The sequence below is a fragment of the Mytilus trossulus genome, chromosome 4 (assembly GCF_036588685.1).
Source record: "Mytilus trossulus isolate FHL-02 chromosome 4, PNRI_Mtr1.1.1.hap1, whole genome shotgun sequence".
NCBI classification, from domain to species: domain Eukaryota; kingdom Metazoa; phylum Mollusca; class Bivalvia; order Mytilida; family Mytilidae; genus Mytilus; species Mytilus trossulus.
This window is the reverse complement of record NC_086376.1, coordinates 57,169,475-57,186,594: the sequence shown is the minus strand read 5'-3', so window position 1 is coordinate 57,186,594 and position 17,120 is coordinate 57,169,475. Positions and strand designations below refer to the sequence as shown.

Here is a 17,120-nt window from a genome sequence, read left to right as displayed (position 1 = left end):
TGGCTTGAATATACTTGCATTATTTCTTTCATGACAAAGCCTCAGACTTGGTGGAAGATCAATGTAATAATTAATCTTCATTCTAGCTGCTATCCTTGGTGCTTGATTGCTTACATGGCAAAGCCTCGGACTTGGTTGAAGATCTAAGTAAACATCTTCCATGGAGTTGCTACTCATCTACCATCTCAACTGAAACATCTGTGTGAATGGCGTTGTTTTCTGCGTCTATGCTCTTTTTGCCTATAATTAATTAACCATTTTCATTTTAACTTTTAATCAGTATTATGAAGACTGTTTAATGATAACATCATTAAGTCTGAAATTAATGTATGCAGATAATTATCAGAATGGGGTGGCTAACCAAAACAATCTGATGTATAAGTTTTGAACAAACATTCTAAAAAAAGTCATATTTTCCCAATCAAAATGGAAATAAATACATAAATATCCAAATTGTCAATATTAAGTCTATTTGTTGAAATAATTAACTCAGAAATTTAAATGTGATGCATGTTTTATTTCAAATCCTAAATTGGGAGGATCAGTCTATTTTAATTTGTAACAATTACAATAATTCTTTTTAAATTATATTTCATAAGAATAAATTTGAACATGAAATTAAGAACAATTTTGTAATAAAATTTCAAGTGGTCGTTCACAGGAAATACTGATTTTTTTTTACCTAAATTTAAAAAAAGAAGTTTTAAACACAATTGCAATGACCAAATACTTACATCCTCATTATCTGCCAACTGTATTGAAACCATATTCCTTAAGGTGTAGGACTGTACTTTCATCTGGACTCATCCATCTGTAATACAAACTTAAAACATCTTAAAATTTATGAGACAAATGTTAGTAAATTAAAAAAATAAAAATATACATACCTGCCCATCCAATCCTTGGACTGCCACCTAGAGGAAACTTGGACAAAAAGGCATACAAATATGAACACAATCTTATCTTAACATACCTGCCCATCCAATCCTTGGACTGCCACCTAGAGGAAACTTGGACAAAAAGGCATACAAATATGAACACAATCTTATCTTAACATACCTGCCCATCCAATCCTTGGACTGCAACCTAAAGGAAACTTGGACAAAAAGGCATACAAATATGAACACAATCTTATCTTAACATACCTTCACTACCAATCCTTGGAATGCCACCTAAAGGAAACTTGGACAAAAAGGCATACAAATATGAACACAATCTTATCTTAACATACCTTCACTTCCAATCCTTGGACTGCCACCTAGAGGAAACTTGGACAAAAAGGCATACCAATATGAACACAATCTTATCTTAACATACCTTTACTTCCGATTCTTTGACGCCACCTAGAGGAAACTTGGACAAAAAGGCATACAAATATGAACACAATCTTATCTTAACATACCTTTACTTCCAATCCTCGGACCGCCACCTAGAAGAAACTAGGACAAAAAGACATTCAAACATGCACACAATCTTATCATAACATACCTTTACTTCCAATCCTTGGACTGCCAACTAAAGGAAACTTGGACAAAAAGGCATACAAATATAAACACAATCTTATCTTAACATACCTTCACTTTCAATCCTTGGACTGCCACCTAAAGGAAACTTGGACAAAAAGGCATACAAATATGAACACAATCTTATCTTAACATACCTTCACTTCCAATCCTTGGACTGCCACCTAGAGGAAACTTGGACAAAAAGGCAAACAAATATGAACACAATCCTATCTTAACATACCTGCCCATCCAATTCTTGGACTGCCACCTAGAGGAAACTTGGCCAAAAGGCATACAAATATGAACACAATCTTATCTTAACATACCTTCACTTCCAATCCTTGGACCGCCACCTAGAAGAAACTAGGACAAAAAGACATTGAAACATGCACACAATCTTATCTTAACATACCTTTACTTCCAATCCTTGGACTGCCAACTAAAGGAAACTTGGACAAAAAGGCATACAAATATAAACACAATCTTATCTTAACATACCTTCACTTTCAATCCTTGGACTGCCACCTTAAGGAAACTTGGACAAAAAGGCATACAAATATGAACACAATCTTATCTTAACATACCTTCACTTCCAATCCTTGGACTGCCACCTAGAGGAAACTTGGACAAAAAGGCATACAAATATGAACACAATCTTATCTTAACATACCTGCCAATCCAATTCTTGGACTGCCACCTAGAGGAAACTTGGACAAAAAGGCATACAAATATGAAGACAATCTTATCTTAACATACCTTCACTTCCAATCCTTGGACTGCCACCTAGAAGAAACTAGGACAAAAAGACATTCAAACATGCACACAATCTTATCTTAACATACCTTCACTTCCAATCCTCGGACCGCCACCTAGAAGAAACTAGGACAAAAAGACATTCAAACATGCACACAATCTTATCATAACATACCTTTACTTCCAATCCTTGGACTGCCAACTAAAGGAAACTTGGACAAAAAGGCATACAAATATAAACACAATCTTATCTTAACATACCTTCACTTTCAATCCTTGGACTGCCACCTAAAGGAAACTTGGACAAAAAGGCATACAAATATGAACACAATCTTATCTTAACATACCTTCACTTCCAATCCTTGGACTGCCACCTAGAGGAAACTTGGACAAAAAGGCAAACAAATATGAACACAATCCTATCTTAACATACCTGCCCATCCAATTCTTGGACTGCCACCTAGAGGAAACTTGGCCAAAAGGCATACAAATATGAACACAATCTTATCTTAACATACCTTCACTTCCAATCCTTGGACCGCCGCCTAGAAGAAACTAGGACAAAAAGACATTGAAACATGCACACAATCTTATCTTAACATACCTTTACTTCCAATCCTTGGACTGCCAACTAAAGGAAACTTGGACAAAAAGGCATACAAATATAAACACAATCTTATCTTAACATACCTTCACTTTCAATCCTTGGACTGCCACCTTAAGGAAACTTGGACAAAAAGGCATACAAATATGAACACAATCTTATCTTAACATACCTTCACTTCCAATCCTTGGACTGCCACCTAGAGGAAACTTGGACAAAAAGGCATACAAATATGAACACAATCTTATCTTAACATACCTGCCAATCCAATTCTTGGACTGCCACCTAGAGGAAACTTGGACAAAAAGGCATACAAATATGAAGACAATCTTATCTTAACATACCTTCACTTCCAATCCTTGGACTGCCACCTAGAAGAAACTAGGACAAAAAGACATTCAAACATGCACACAATCTTATCTTAACATACCTTCACTTCCAATCCTCGGACCGCCACCTAGAAGAAACTAGGACAAAAAGACATTCAAACATGCACACAATCTTATCATAACATACCTTTACTTCCAATCCTTGGACTGCCAACTAAAGGAAACTTGGACAAAAAGGCATACAAATATAAACACAATCTTATCTTAACATACCTTCACTTTCAATCCTTGGACTGCCACCTAAAGGAAACTTGGACAAAAAGGCATACAAATATGAACACAATCTTATCTTAACATACCTTCACTTCCAATCCTTGGACTGCCACCTAGAGGAAACTTGGACAAAAAGGCAAACAAATATGAACACAATCCTATCTTAACATACCTGCCCATCCAATTCTTGGACTGCCACCTAGAGGAAACTTGGCCAAAAGGCATACAAATATGAACACAATCTTATCTTAACATACCTTCACTTCCAATCCTTGGACCGCCGCCTAGAAGAAACTAGGACAAAAAGACATTGAAACATGCACACAATCTTATCTTAACATACCTTTACTTCCAATCCTTGGACTGCCAACTAAAGGAAACTTGGACAAAAAGGCATACAAATATAAACACAATCTTATCTTAACATACCTTCACTTTCAATCCTTGGACTGCCACCTTAAGGAAACTTGGACAAAAAGGCATACAAATATGAACACAATCTTATCTTAACATACCTTCACTTCCAATCCTTGGACTGCCACCTAGAGGAAACTTGGACAAAAAGGCATACAAATATGAACACAATCTTATCTTAACATACCTGCCAATCCAATTCTTGGACTGCCACCTAGAGGAAACTTGGACAAAAAGGCATACAAATATGAAGACAATCTTATCTTAACATACCTTCACTTCCAATCCTTGGACTGCCACCTAGAAGAAACTAGGACAAAAAGACATTCAAACATGCACACAATCTTATCTTAACATACCTTCACTTCCAATCCTTGGACTGCCACCTAAAGGAAACTTGGACAAAAAGGCATACAAATATGAACACAATCTTATCTTAAGGTGGTACCCAACACTTTCACTAAAATTTATTTGGCTCGTTTAATTTTCATAAAATTTTGTCAAAGTATTTACTTTGACCTTTTAACAAAAAATATAAAACAATTAAAAATTTTGAACCAAGAGTTTTGTCAGAAAAATTACACGGGTTATATAGCAGTTTGACAAACACCAATTTTGATCATTGAGAAGCTTAATATTCCTTTTACGACACAACGTAATTAAAACGTTTATCTGACTTTACAGAGTTATCTCCCTGTAGTGTTAGGTACCACCTTAACATACCTTCACTTCCAATCCTTGGACTGCAACCTAAAGGAAACTTGGACAAAAAGGCATACAAATATGAACACAATCTTATCTTAACATACCTTCACTACCAATCCTTGGAATGCCACCTAAAGGAAACTTGGACAAAAAGGCATACAAATATGAACACAATCTTATATTAACATACCTTCACTTCCAATCCTTGGACTGCCACCTAGAGGAAACTTGGACAAAAAGGCATACAAATATGAACACAATCTTATCTTAACATACCTGCCAATCCAATTCTTGGACTGCCACCTAGAGGAAACTTGGACAAAAAGGCATACAAATATGAACACAATCTTATCTTAACATACCTTCACTTCCAATCCTTGGACTGCCACCTAAAGGAAACTTGGACAAAAAGGCATACAAATATGAACACAATCTTATCTTAACATACCTTCACTTCCAATCCTTGGACTGCAACCTAAAGGAAACTTGGACAAAAAGGCATACAAATATGAACACAATCTTATCTTAACATACCTTCACTTCCAATCCTTGGACTGCCACCTAGAGGAAACTTGGGACAAAAAGGCATACAAATATGAACACAATCTTATCTTAACATAACTTTACTTCCGATTCTTTGACGCCACCTAGAGGAAACTTGGACAAAAAGGCATACAAATATGAACACAATCCTATCTTAACATACCTGCCCATCCAATTCTTGGACGGCCACCTAGAGGAAACTTGGACAAAAAGGCATACAAATATGAACACAATCTTATCTTAACATACCTTCACTTCCAATCCTTGGACTGCCACCTAGAGGAAAGTTGGACAAAAAGGCATACAAATATGAACACAATCCTATCTTAACATACCTGCCCATCCAATTCTTGGACTGCCACCTAGAGGAAACTTGGACAAAAAGGCATACAAATATGAACACAATCTTATCTTAACATACCTTCACTTCCAATCCTTGGACCGCCACCTAGAAGAAACTAGGACAAAAAGACATTCAAACATGCACACAATCTTATCTTAACATACCTTTACTTCCAATCCTTGGACTGCCAACTAAAGGAAACTTGGACAAAATGGCATACAAATATAAACACAATCTTATCTAAACATACCTTTACTTCCAATCCTTGGACTGCCAACTAAAGGAAACTTGGACAAAATGGCATACAAATATAAACACAATCTTATCTTAACATACCTTCACTTCCAATCCTTGGACTGCCACCTAGAGGAAACTTGGACAAAAAGGCATACAAATATGAACACAATCTTATTTTAACATACCTGCCCATCCAATTCTTGGACTGCCACCTAGAGGAAACTTGGACAAAAAGGCATACAAATATGAACACAATCTTATCTTAACATACCTTCACTTCCAATCCTTGGACTGCCAACTAAAGGAAACTTGGACAAAAAGGCATACAAATATAAACACAATCTTATCTTAACATACCTTCACTTTCAATCCTTGGACTGCCAACTAAAGGAAACTTGGACAAAAAGGCATACAAATATAAACACAATCTTATCTTAACATACCTTCACTTTCAATCCTTGGACTGCCACCTAGAGGAAATAGGACAAAAAGGCATACAAACATATACACAATCTTATCTTAACATACCTGCTGTTCTGATCCTTGGGAGGCCACCTAGAGGAAATAGGACAAAAAGGCGTACAAAAATATACACAATCTTATCTTAACATACCTGCCTGTCGGATCCTTGGACGCCACCTAAAACATAAAATGAAATAGATAACCATACTTCACTTTCAATTCTTTGAAGTAACCTATAGAAAATGTAAATAAATCTAAAAAAAAAAAAAGAAAAACACCTATAGAAAATAGAATGATAAAAAACCCATACACATGAAAACATATAAAATGAAACAGATAAACAGGAAAATGATAAAATGTTATAGATAAACATACCTCACTTTCAATTCTTTGAAGTTACCTATACTATATATATTTTATAGGCTATAGAAAACAAAAAATTAAAAATCAATTGTTGAGTGAACAATTGAATGTCTTTTCACAAGTAAGGATAATTTTAATATGAAAAAATTAAAATTTGATTATGAATGTGGATCCAAGCTTATTGTACCCCGATTCCAAAAATATATGGTTTCTTTACAAAAAAAATATATAAAAAGGGAGATTTTTTTTTGTGAAAAATGTCACTTCCAGTATTGTTTGAGAGTTTACTTGACACCGATTTCAAAAATATATGTCTATATACTTTTACATTAACTTAGTGAGAAAATAGCTACTTCCAGTTTAGAAAAGGTGACTTCTGGTTGTTTTTTTCAAGGTTAAATGGATTGCAACCTAATGCAAAAAGTCCAATGACTTTATTATGTATTATTTACACATGAGTTATAAAAAGCAATGGTCAAATTATTGAACGTAAGGAGGTCCAAAACAAGAGCCTATATTTTAATTATATATGATAAATGAGTTATATAACCATATCTGTAATTTAAGATATTACACGGGGGAGAAAACTCTCATTAAGTACTTTTGTACCCTTTCAACTCAAATTTATGTATTAGGACATGTTGCAACTAATAATTCTTAAAAATGTTTTGTTGATATCTTATAACTAGGATTTCTGAAAGTTTGTAATAACAAGCCAAAATAAAAATTTTGAACATGACCTTGACCTTTGACCTTGACCTCATATTCATTTTTATGGATCAAGGATCTCAAATCAAATGCCCCTAGGCCTCTATCACTTATGGTTTCCAGTTACAAATACATTTCACTTATATCAAATACAAAAGGGAAATAACTCTCATATGTAGAATCTATATAGGGCTTTGGTCAAAATTAAACGAAAACATCCTGAGGATATAAAGAGCAAATTGGAAACAAGAGTGCACACACTGAAATGTCTCGCCTTCTTTACTAATCCTTGATACTATCTTGATAGACCTAGATATAAAGCTTTATTACAACGTTAACTGTCACATAAACTCAACATTAACCAAGAAAAGGAAACATTGATCAATCAACCATGAAAATGAGGTCAAGGTCAGATGAACCATGCCAGGCAGACATGTACAGCTAACAATTCTTCAATACAACAAATATAGTTGACTAATTGCTTATAAATAAAGAAAAACAGACCAAAACACACAAACACTTAAAATTTAGCAATGGACCTTGAAAATGAGGTCAAAGTCACATAAAACCAGTGTAACCGACATAAAGATCATAAAATATGTCCATACACCAAATATAGTTGACCTAATGCATAAATTATTAGAAAAATAGACCAAAACTAAAAAACTTAACTTTGACAACTGAACCATAAAAATAAGGTCAAGGTCAGATGACACCTGTCAGCTAGACATGTACACCTTTCAATCATTCCATACACCAATTATAGTAGACCTATTGCATATAGTATAAGAAAAACAGACCAAAACACAAAAACTCTTAAAACTTAGCAATGGACCTTGAAAATGAGGTCAAAGTCAAATAAAACCAGCCTAACCCACATACAGATCATAAAATATGTCCATACACCAAATATAGTTGACCTAATGCATAAATTATTAGAAAAATAGACCAAAACTAAAAAACTTAACTTTGACCACTGAACCATAAAAAATAAGGTCAAGGTCAGATGACACCTGTCAGCTAGACATGTACACCTTACAATCATTCCATACACCAATTATAGTAGACCTATTGCATATAGTATAAGAAAAACAGACCAAAACACAAAAACTTAACTATATGTATAACCTCTGAACCATGAAAATGAGGTCAAGGTCAGATTACACATGTCACCTAGACATGTACACCTTACAATCATTCCATACACCAATTATAGTAGACCTATTGCATATAGTATAAGAAAAAATGACAAAAACACAAAAACTTAACTATATGTATAACCACTGAACCATGAAAATGAGGTCAAGGTCAGATGACACCTGCCAGTTGGACATGTACACCTTACAGTCCTTCCATACACCGAATATACTAGACCTACTGCTTATAGTATCTGAGATATGGACTTGACCACCAAAACTTAACCTTATTCACTGATCCATGAAATGAGGTCGAGGTCAAGTGAAAACTGTCTGACAGACATGAGGACCTTGCAAGGTATGCACATACCAAATATAGTTATCCAATTACTTATAATAAGAGAGAATTTAACATTACAAAAAATCTTAACTCTTTTTTTAAGTAGTCACTGAACCATGGAAATGAGGTCAAGGACATTGGACATGTGACTGACGGAAAGTTCGTAACATGAGGCATCTATATACAAAGTACGAAGCATCTAGGTTTTCTACCTTCTAAAATATAAAGCTTTTAAGAAGTGAACTAACACCGCCGCCGCCGGATCACTATCCCTATGTCGAGCTTTCTGCAACAAAAGTTGCAGGCTCGACAAAAATTACTTTAAAAAATATTGACAATCAGAAACTTTACTTGCATTCAGATAATTTTAGTAAGACTAAAAAAAACAGGTTTCCAAATTGTAATTATTAAGGGACTATTTCCTGTTGAAATTAATTTAGAAATTAATGTGAAAGCATGGTTTATGTCAAATACTAAATTCTAGGACAAGTTGTATATTAACAATTACAATACATTCTTATTATTCTTTATTAAACAAACTCGAACGCAGTAACTGCGCTACAGGAGCATCAATTACACATAGTACATTATAATTACAGATGAATGAACAAGTGAAACTGTGAGCTACTGGTCACTGATGATACCCACGCCGCAAGGGGATAATTTTAATAGTGTAAAATATGTAAGTGTTTGTTAAACAGGAAGTTGTTGAGTGATGAATCTGAAAACGTATCACACAGTATAGGTTTTTGTATAAACCCTAAACCCAAATTTCAGAAATTCTTGTAATATAGTTCCTGTGAAAAGTGACGAAAAATTCAAATTTGCTATCAGGTGCAATATAATACATGTTTTCGGTAAACAGGAAGTTGCTGAGTGATGAATATGAAAACGTATCACATGATATAGATGATATATATAAACCCCAAAACCAAATTTCAGAAATCCTTGTATTGGAGTTCCTGAAAAAAAATGTGACAAAAAATGTTCATGAGACGGACGGACTGACGAACTGATGGATGGATGGATAGACAGAGGTTAAACAGTATTACCTAACCCCCCCCCCCCCTTTTTTAAAGTGGGGGTTATAATGAGAAGAAATTATCTTTATATTTATTGAACTATGAGATTTCAGGTTATTAAAACAAAAAAAACTATAAAGAGTTGGTTTACTGTATAATATTTCATAAATTATAAAATATATTTTATTCGAATATTAATTTGAAAAAGAAATCTTGGACTAATTTGTAATGATTTTTCAAGCCGTTTCTTTTTTTAATACCTTACAAATCATAACAGTTTCGAAACGCGTGCTGGCGTATTAAATCATAATCCTCATGGTACCTTTGATAACTATTCAATTATAATTGTAATGACCAAATACTTACATCATCTTATCTGGCAACTATAATGAAATTGTCTTCCTTCGGGTCTAGGACTGTATGCATGTTCATCTTGGCTCCATCCGTCTGTAATACAACATAAAATTATTCTTATATTTATGAGACAACTATCAGTAAATTAAAATAAAAATATACTTAAATCAAAGTAATATGAAGATATCCAAATTGACAATCAGAAACTTTTCTTTAGTTCAGTTAATAGACTATTAGAGAAAAGGTTTCCAAATTGTCAATGGTTTGATACATGTAATTAAGAGCTGACTACCAGGAGTGCATGATACGCTGGATGCTTTTTAAAGAATAAAGTTCCATTAGTCCTCAATCTTATAAATTTATAATAGAAAAAATAAATTAAAGAGGTTATTTTAATAGGTAGAAACAAGTCACCAAAGTTTCATGAAAACTGCTCAAAGCACTTTTGAGTAATTTTTTTAATAAAATCTCACTACTCAAAAAACACAAAATTTTAAATGTCATGGCCATAAGACATATATTAAAGAAACTAGGGTAATTTAAGTGTTGACATTTTGATGTTTATTTTTGAAGTTCAAATCAAATATCTTCAACTGTCAAGATTTTGGCCTAAAAATTTGATTTTTAATTTCTCTTGAATATTTTACAAAAGTCAAGTGTTAAAAGCATCTGAACACTCATTTTATTTATCAGATTTATCATAATTATTTCAAATTCAAATCTATATCAACCTATGTCTGAAAATACATTTTCCAATTCAGGAAAGCCTTATATAAACATGCATTTTTTCAACCAATTAAAAGTTTTTGAATATAAGAGAGATGTGGTATGCTTACCAATGAGACAACTGTCCACAAGAGACCAAAATGGCACAGACATTAACAACTATAGGTCATCATATGACCTTCAACAATGAGCAAATCCCATACCGCATAGTCAACTTTAAAAGGCCCGGATAAGACAATGTAAAACAATTCAAACAAGGAAACTAACAGCCTTATTTATATAAAAAAATGAACAAAAAACAAATATGTAACACATATACAAACGACAACCACTGAATTACAGGCTTCTGACTTGGGTCAGACACATACTTAATTAAATAATGTGGTTGGGTTAAACATGTTAGTAGGATCCCAACCCTCCCCCTAACCTGGGACAGTGGTATAACAGTACAACATAAGAACAAACTATAAAAATCAGCTGAAAAAGGCTCAACTCTGACATTAGATGGACAAAAATACAAATGGATGTGGCCAAGAACTTTATATTTCATGCGTTAAATATCAAGAAATAAATTGGACAGGTGTATAAAATAAAAATGCAAGTTATACACTGTTAAAGACTAGGGACTATATTCATAGACCAGGAAAACCAAAGGACGACAACTGTGACCTTGGACCACTTGCATTTTAAATTTATTAAAGAAATTCTAGGAATATATTGCAAAGCATCAAATGCTGCATGTTTAGCTGAGTTGAATAGATTACCTTTATATACCAGAATGGAATCTTCAGCAATGAAATATTGGCTCCATTTACTATCTGGAGTCAAATAATTCTCTTGCCCTTAAAATATACAAAGTAACTGAAAAAAAAACTGTTGGATATTAAATATGAAAAATATGCTATTTCAAGACTTGGACTTGGACTTCATTTCATTAATCTAAATCTTTTTGATATTAAAATGTATTAAAAAACCATTCATGAGAGACTCAATGATATATAGACTGCCTTTCAGAAGCAAGAGACTGACATAAATAAATGTTAAAATTAAACTTTTTTTCTGTAATATACTATATAAACCAAATAAAAAACAATTGTATGTCGATCAATATATATATATTTTTTATTTATTTCTATTGATGTCTGTTATTTCAAATTGATTTACACAAAAAGCAATGCTGCATGCTGTCTGGGTCTAATCTTCTTTCAGGATTGTCTTTTTATAAACTCACTTTAAATAGCAAATAGCCACCAAAATAAACTTGACATTCATTTCATGCAACACTTCTATTACCATTATCATGTGGACCCTATGGCTAAAATGGCCGTATTTTCACCTCAAATTTTATCAGAGTACAGGCAAACCTGTGCATCTGGAAAAGTTTTAAGGCATAGCATGCCCTAGATAAATAGAATTCAAATGCATTGTATGATTTAGAAAATTCCTAACTTAACTGGATTTTGCCGTACACTTTTTTTCGTCTCTGCAGAAGATGATAAAATTAATAAACAGTCGAGTTTACCTTGATATGGTCCACTCAGATACACAGTTTAAATAACCAATTATTGTCAGGTATCTATTGTCCATCTAATGTCCATGTCAATAAAAAATGCTCATTTTAATTATTACCTGTGGGGAAGTTCTCAAACCTGTTTCCCAACTGACTTAGTTTATTTTGGCACCTTCTGGAGGAAGGAAAAAAAGTGCACGGCAAAATCCTGGTAATTTTTTATTTTTCTAAAACATAAAACATACTTAAAATTCACGTATCTAGGTACACGCCATTATTCCGACAGCCCATTAGTCCGACAGCCCATTGGTCCGACAACCCATTAGTCCGACAACCCAATAGTCCGACAAACCCATAAGTCCGACATTTAACAAAGTCAGTACCAGAGTATCAGGTGAAAATAAAATGTGTCTGTCTGTATTATATTACGTCTAGATATGTAATATTTTAAGAAATAATTCCGTATATATAAAATAAGGCTAAGGTTGTTCGAATACTTTCTATATACTCAATTCGAAATCTGTAAATAGAATATAACAGAAAAGAATGTCATTTTCCAAACTCAAGGCTCTTTGAAGAGCATATAAATCAAGAACAACCATTGATGGTACGAGCTGCTGATACTACCCCCACTCAAACACTTCGGTAAACGGGAAATGTTTGAGTTGTGAATCATTGAATTGTTTATGAGAAAAATTTGACGACAATTTTCAACTTGGTTGTCATGTAATGAGTAATGAATTTGAAAACGCATCACCCGACTTCAATAAACCTTTCAGAAATCCTTGTAATATAGGTTCTGAAAAAGATGCAAAGAAAATATTTATGGGATAGACGGATGGACAGACAGAGATAAAACAGTATACCCCCACTTTTTCAAAGCGGCGGTCTAATGATTGGGTCAATATTCATGACATTAAGACATTACAGTACTTGATATTATTATCTTTATAGCACTATAAGCCTCAATTACCAAGACAAAATACAAAAAAGCAACTAACACATTGATATCAAATAACAGTCGGTATCAAGACATGTACTATAAAATTCAAAAGATCTAACAATGCAATCATCACCCCCCACCCCCCAATAATAGTAAAATTTTCTTGTGTTTACATCGAAAATATATCATATTTATCTTACTTTTTAAAGTTCTTACATGTGCCAGAAATATGGTGAAAGAGTTCCTCCCTCAAATTATTATGAAGTGAGCATTCGATTAAAAATGACTCACATCCTCAACTTTATCAGCTGTACAAATATCTAGCATTTTCAATTTTTAATGTAATGGAAGAGCACCGATTGTGAATTAACATATGAACTACCTTTCTTAAAATCAATAATATCTAAATATGTTTCTTCTTCTTGAAAACAATCTTTAAATGAGGGCCCTCATGGGGTTTTTGATTATGTGATTACTTGGCCGTTTTTTTAATGATTATTTGATTATTAAGCCAAATATTTCATGATTATTTGATTACCTAGGACTGTATTTTTAGTTTATGATTATTTGATTACTAAAGATAAGCAAATATTTAATGATTATGTGATTGTATTGACAAAAAAATGGTGATTATGTGATTACTAGGACCCCCCCCCTCCCCATGAGGGGCCTCTTAAATGAACAATAAGTGTCAAATTTCCAACAAAACACATAATGTACCAAGTTTTAAAAATTAGACAACTTGACAAAGACACAAGCAGGACAAGATTTTTTACTAGTTTGTTATTGGCTTTCATACTGCAGTCATTCTATTTGAGCAGCCAAAATGCGTTTACTGTATGTTTCTGCGACAAAATTAATTTAAATAAAACTCAGATGATTGATACAAGGAGAGAAAGTGTTGCGACCAAAGAGGGCGGGTAGTGTTATCCAACTCCGATAAATTTATTAATGTAGTTAATGGTGGAGGAAACCTCACCTGATACGCGAAAGGAGGACCGAAGATTGATTGATAAGTCTTAGATGCATGATTTTTTTTTTAGTTGTTAGTGGTTTTGAACTAGCTTTCAGATAACTGCAAGAACTCTCAGATCTGTTCCTAGTGTCTTTTTGTTGTCGGGATGTACTGTAAGTAACCGGCCACGTCCACTTGTATTTTTGTCCATCTGATGAGTTAAGCCTTTTTCAACTGATTTTTATAGTTCGTTTTTATGTTGTACTATTATACCAATGTCGCAGGTTAGGGGAGGGTTGAGATCCGGCTAACATGTTAAACCCTGCCACATTATTTATGCATGTCCCTGTCCCAAGTCAGGAGCCTGTAATTTGGTGGTTGTCGTTTGTTTATGTGTTACATATAAGTTGTTTTTGTTCATATTTTTATACAAATAAGGTCGTTAGTTTTCTCGTTTCAATTTGTTTTACATTGTCTTATCGGGGCCTTTTATAGTTGACTATGCGGTATGGGCTTTGCTCATTGTTGAAAACCGTACGGTGACCTATAGTTTTTAATGTTTGTGTCATGTTGGTCTCTTGTGGAAAGTTGTGTCATTGGCAATCATACCACATCTTCTGATTTAAAAAGAGATAGATCAAGACACACATACAAACATTAGCGAAATAGAACAGCACAGACTAATATGATCTAATATTAGACAAACACACAACGAAATATAAAGATAGATAAAGTACCTTGACACGTAAAACGAATATTGGACAAGGATAAGGACTGAGCAGATGTTTTAAGCATGTGCATCAACTCAAATATACTGAGACAAATATCCCGCATGGAAAGAATAATTATAATCAAGACAGACAACTACACATACCATAGAGGACGGAGTTGGTTTTTAAAAGAATTTACCCATACCATAAGAAAAACGCATTGTCGGAATAATGGGCTGTCGAAGTAATGGGTTGTCGGAATAATGGGCTGTCGGAATAATGGTTGTCGGACTAATGGGATGTCACCGCCCTGGTTATCTAGCTATGCCCGATTTTTTTTTACAGATGCGCAGGTTTGTCTGTACTCAGAGTAAATTTTGAGGTGAAAATACGGCCATTTTAGCCATAGGGTCCACATGAACCTTAACTTGTAACATGCTTGTGTATCCTTGTTATTCAATGCTCAACTTATGGAAAAATTATAGGAAATCCACAGCCTTTCCCATTGTACCCTCATATTAGGCAATTTGGTACTTGATAGAGGATTGTTACATGCATTGCTAGCAATGCTTTCCTTAAAACAAGTTAATTAATTTAGTTATTGGTGAAAACAGATATAAATATGGATCAAATCAAGTACACCTTTTAGTTTTAAGGTGCGCTCGACTGAAGTGACTCAACACTTTTTTTTTAATTTGCAACTCAAAGGTTGTTTAGAACTTTTTTTTAAATAAACACTAGCACATCATAGAAAAGCAAGTCATTTATCTACGTTTAAAATTTTATAACAAAAATCTCTGTAGATTTTCTATAAAAAATCCACTTAGCTTATTTGCCACAAAGTCCACTTTTTCTATTAAATGCAGTGAAACAGTAAATAATAATGCTTTGCACGAAGTTTCCCCTTGATGTATGTGCAAAATGGCCTATCTCTATTATTCATTATATTTGTTGTTTTGATACTATTGCAACTTTTGAAAAGTTCGTACTAAACAGTCTACAGAAGGGGTAATAAACCATCATTAAAGAAAGAATAATACTGACCTACCTTAAGCAAGAGACTTTCCGACAGCCACTTCAGTGAAACTAGTAATTCAAAATGAATTCCCTCATGATAAAAGTGTTCACAAATTAGAACAATAGAACTATTCCACCGAATCATAGTGCCCAAAAAAAAGCCGCGAGGTATTTTGTCTAATGAACCATGAAGGGACCATAAAGCCTAAATACCGTATTGTAAAATCTGTTCAAGTTCAAAACACAAGTTTAACCTTTCTTAAAAAGCCATATAAAAAAATACGCCAACATCTGATTCATTGTTATTTTTAAGGTGCAAAGACACTTGAAAAATTAAATGAGGATTATTTTGTTTCATTTTGATTTTTCGTTTGCAGAACAATAGCAATTTGCAGGGGCGGGTGCAGGTACGGACATAATGGGCGTACGCCCCCTTTTTAAAATAATAAAATAAAAAAAGGCAAAGTGTAAAGCTAGCTATAGTTGAAAACTAGCAACAACTAATTAAAATAAAACACTCATGCGTCTAAGTTGAGGTTCATTCAAGTTTGTGTTGATAGAAGTGAAATAATCTGAACCAACTAAAGTTCTAGATTATAGATTCTATATACGGTAAAATCATAAAAACATTCATTTCTATCTAATATTCCACTCACTAAGAACGAGAAACTAGTGTACACATGACATTCGATAATTTAAGAGTTTTGACAACTTCACCAGCTTTCATCTACAGATAACGTTGTTTACCATTTTTTTTACTGATAAAAAAAAATATTTGTGAAACTTATGTGAAGGCACGTGCCTAAAGTGCATAACGACAGCTACGCCCCTGAATTATCTATTAGTGAGCAGTGGCTGATCCATAACTTTTCATATAGCTGACTGACCTAAAAAGGGGGGGGGGGCTTTAGTCATGCTTCAGTGATTCCCTTAATAATCAACCAATTTTTTCCCACGAAAGTTGCTCAACCAACAGATCCAGGCCCCCTTCCCCTGGATCCGCCTATCGTAAGCAACTAAGTGACATCATCAGACCTTCATTTTGCCATCACTGAGTTCAAGCACCATATTTATACATGTACCATATACAACCAATTGGAACTAGACAGTGAAATGGTTGCTTTAATTTAGTAAGTTTGCTGTGCAACACGGTCAATTTTACGTATTC

General features: G+C 33.7%; 1 long non-coding RNA gene across 2 annotated transcripts; it reads right to left on the bottom strand.

Moving 5' to 3' along the window:
* Positions 1-14: 14 nt before the first annotated feature.
* LOC134715602 (uncharacterized) lies at positions 15-16,210 on the bottom strand. Of its 2 annotated transcripts, XR_010106770.1 has the most exons (5): positions 15,984-16,210; positions 10,104-10,184; positions 6,320-6,345; positions 735-811; positions 15-240 (listed from the first exon to the last, which is right to left on the bottom strand). It is a non-coding gene; the product is annotated as an uncharacterized LOC134715602 (long non-coding RNA). The 2 variants fall into 2 exon arrangements; XR_010106769.1 differs by lacking the exons at positions 15-240; positions 735-811 and having other exon boundaries at positions 4,598-6,345.
* Between the last annotated feature and the right edge of the window lie 910 nt (positions 16,211-17,120).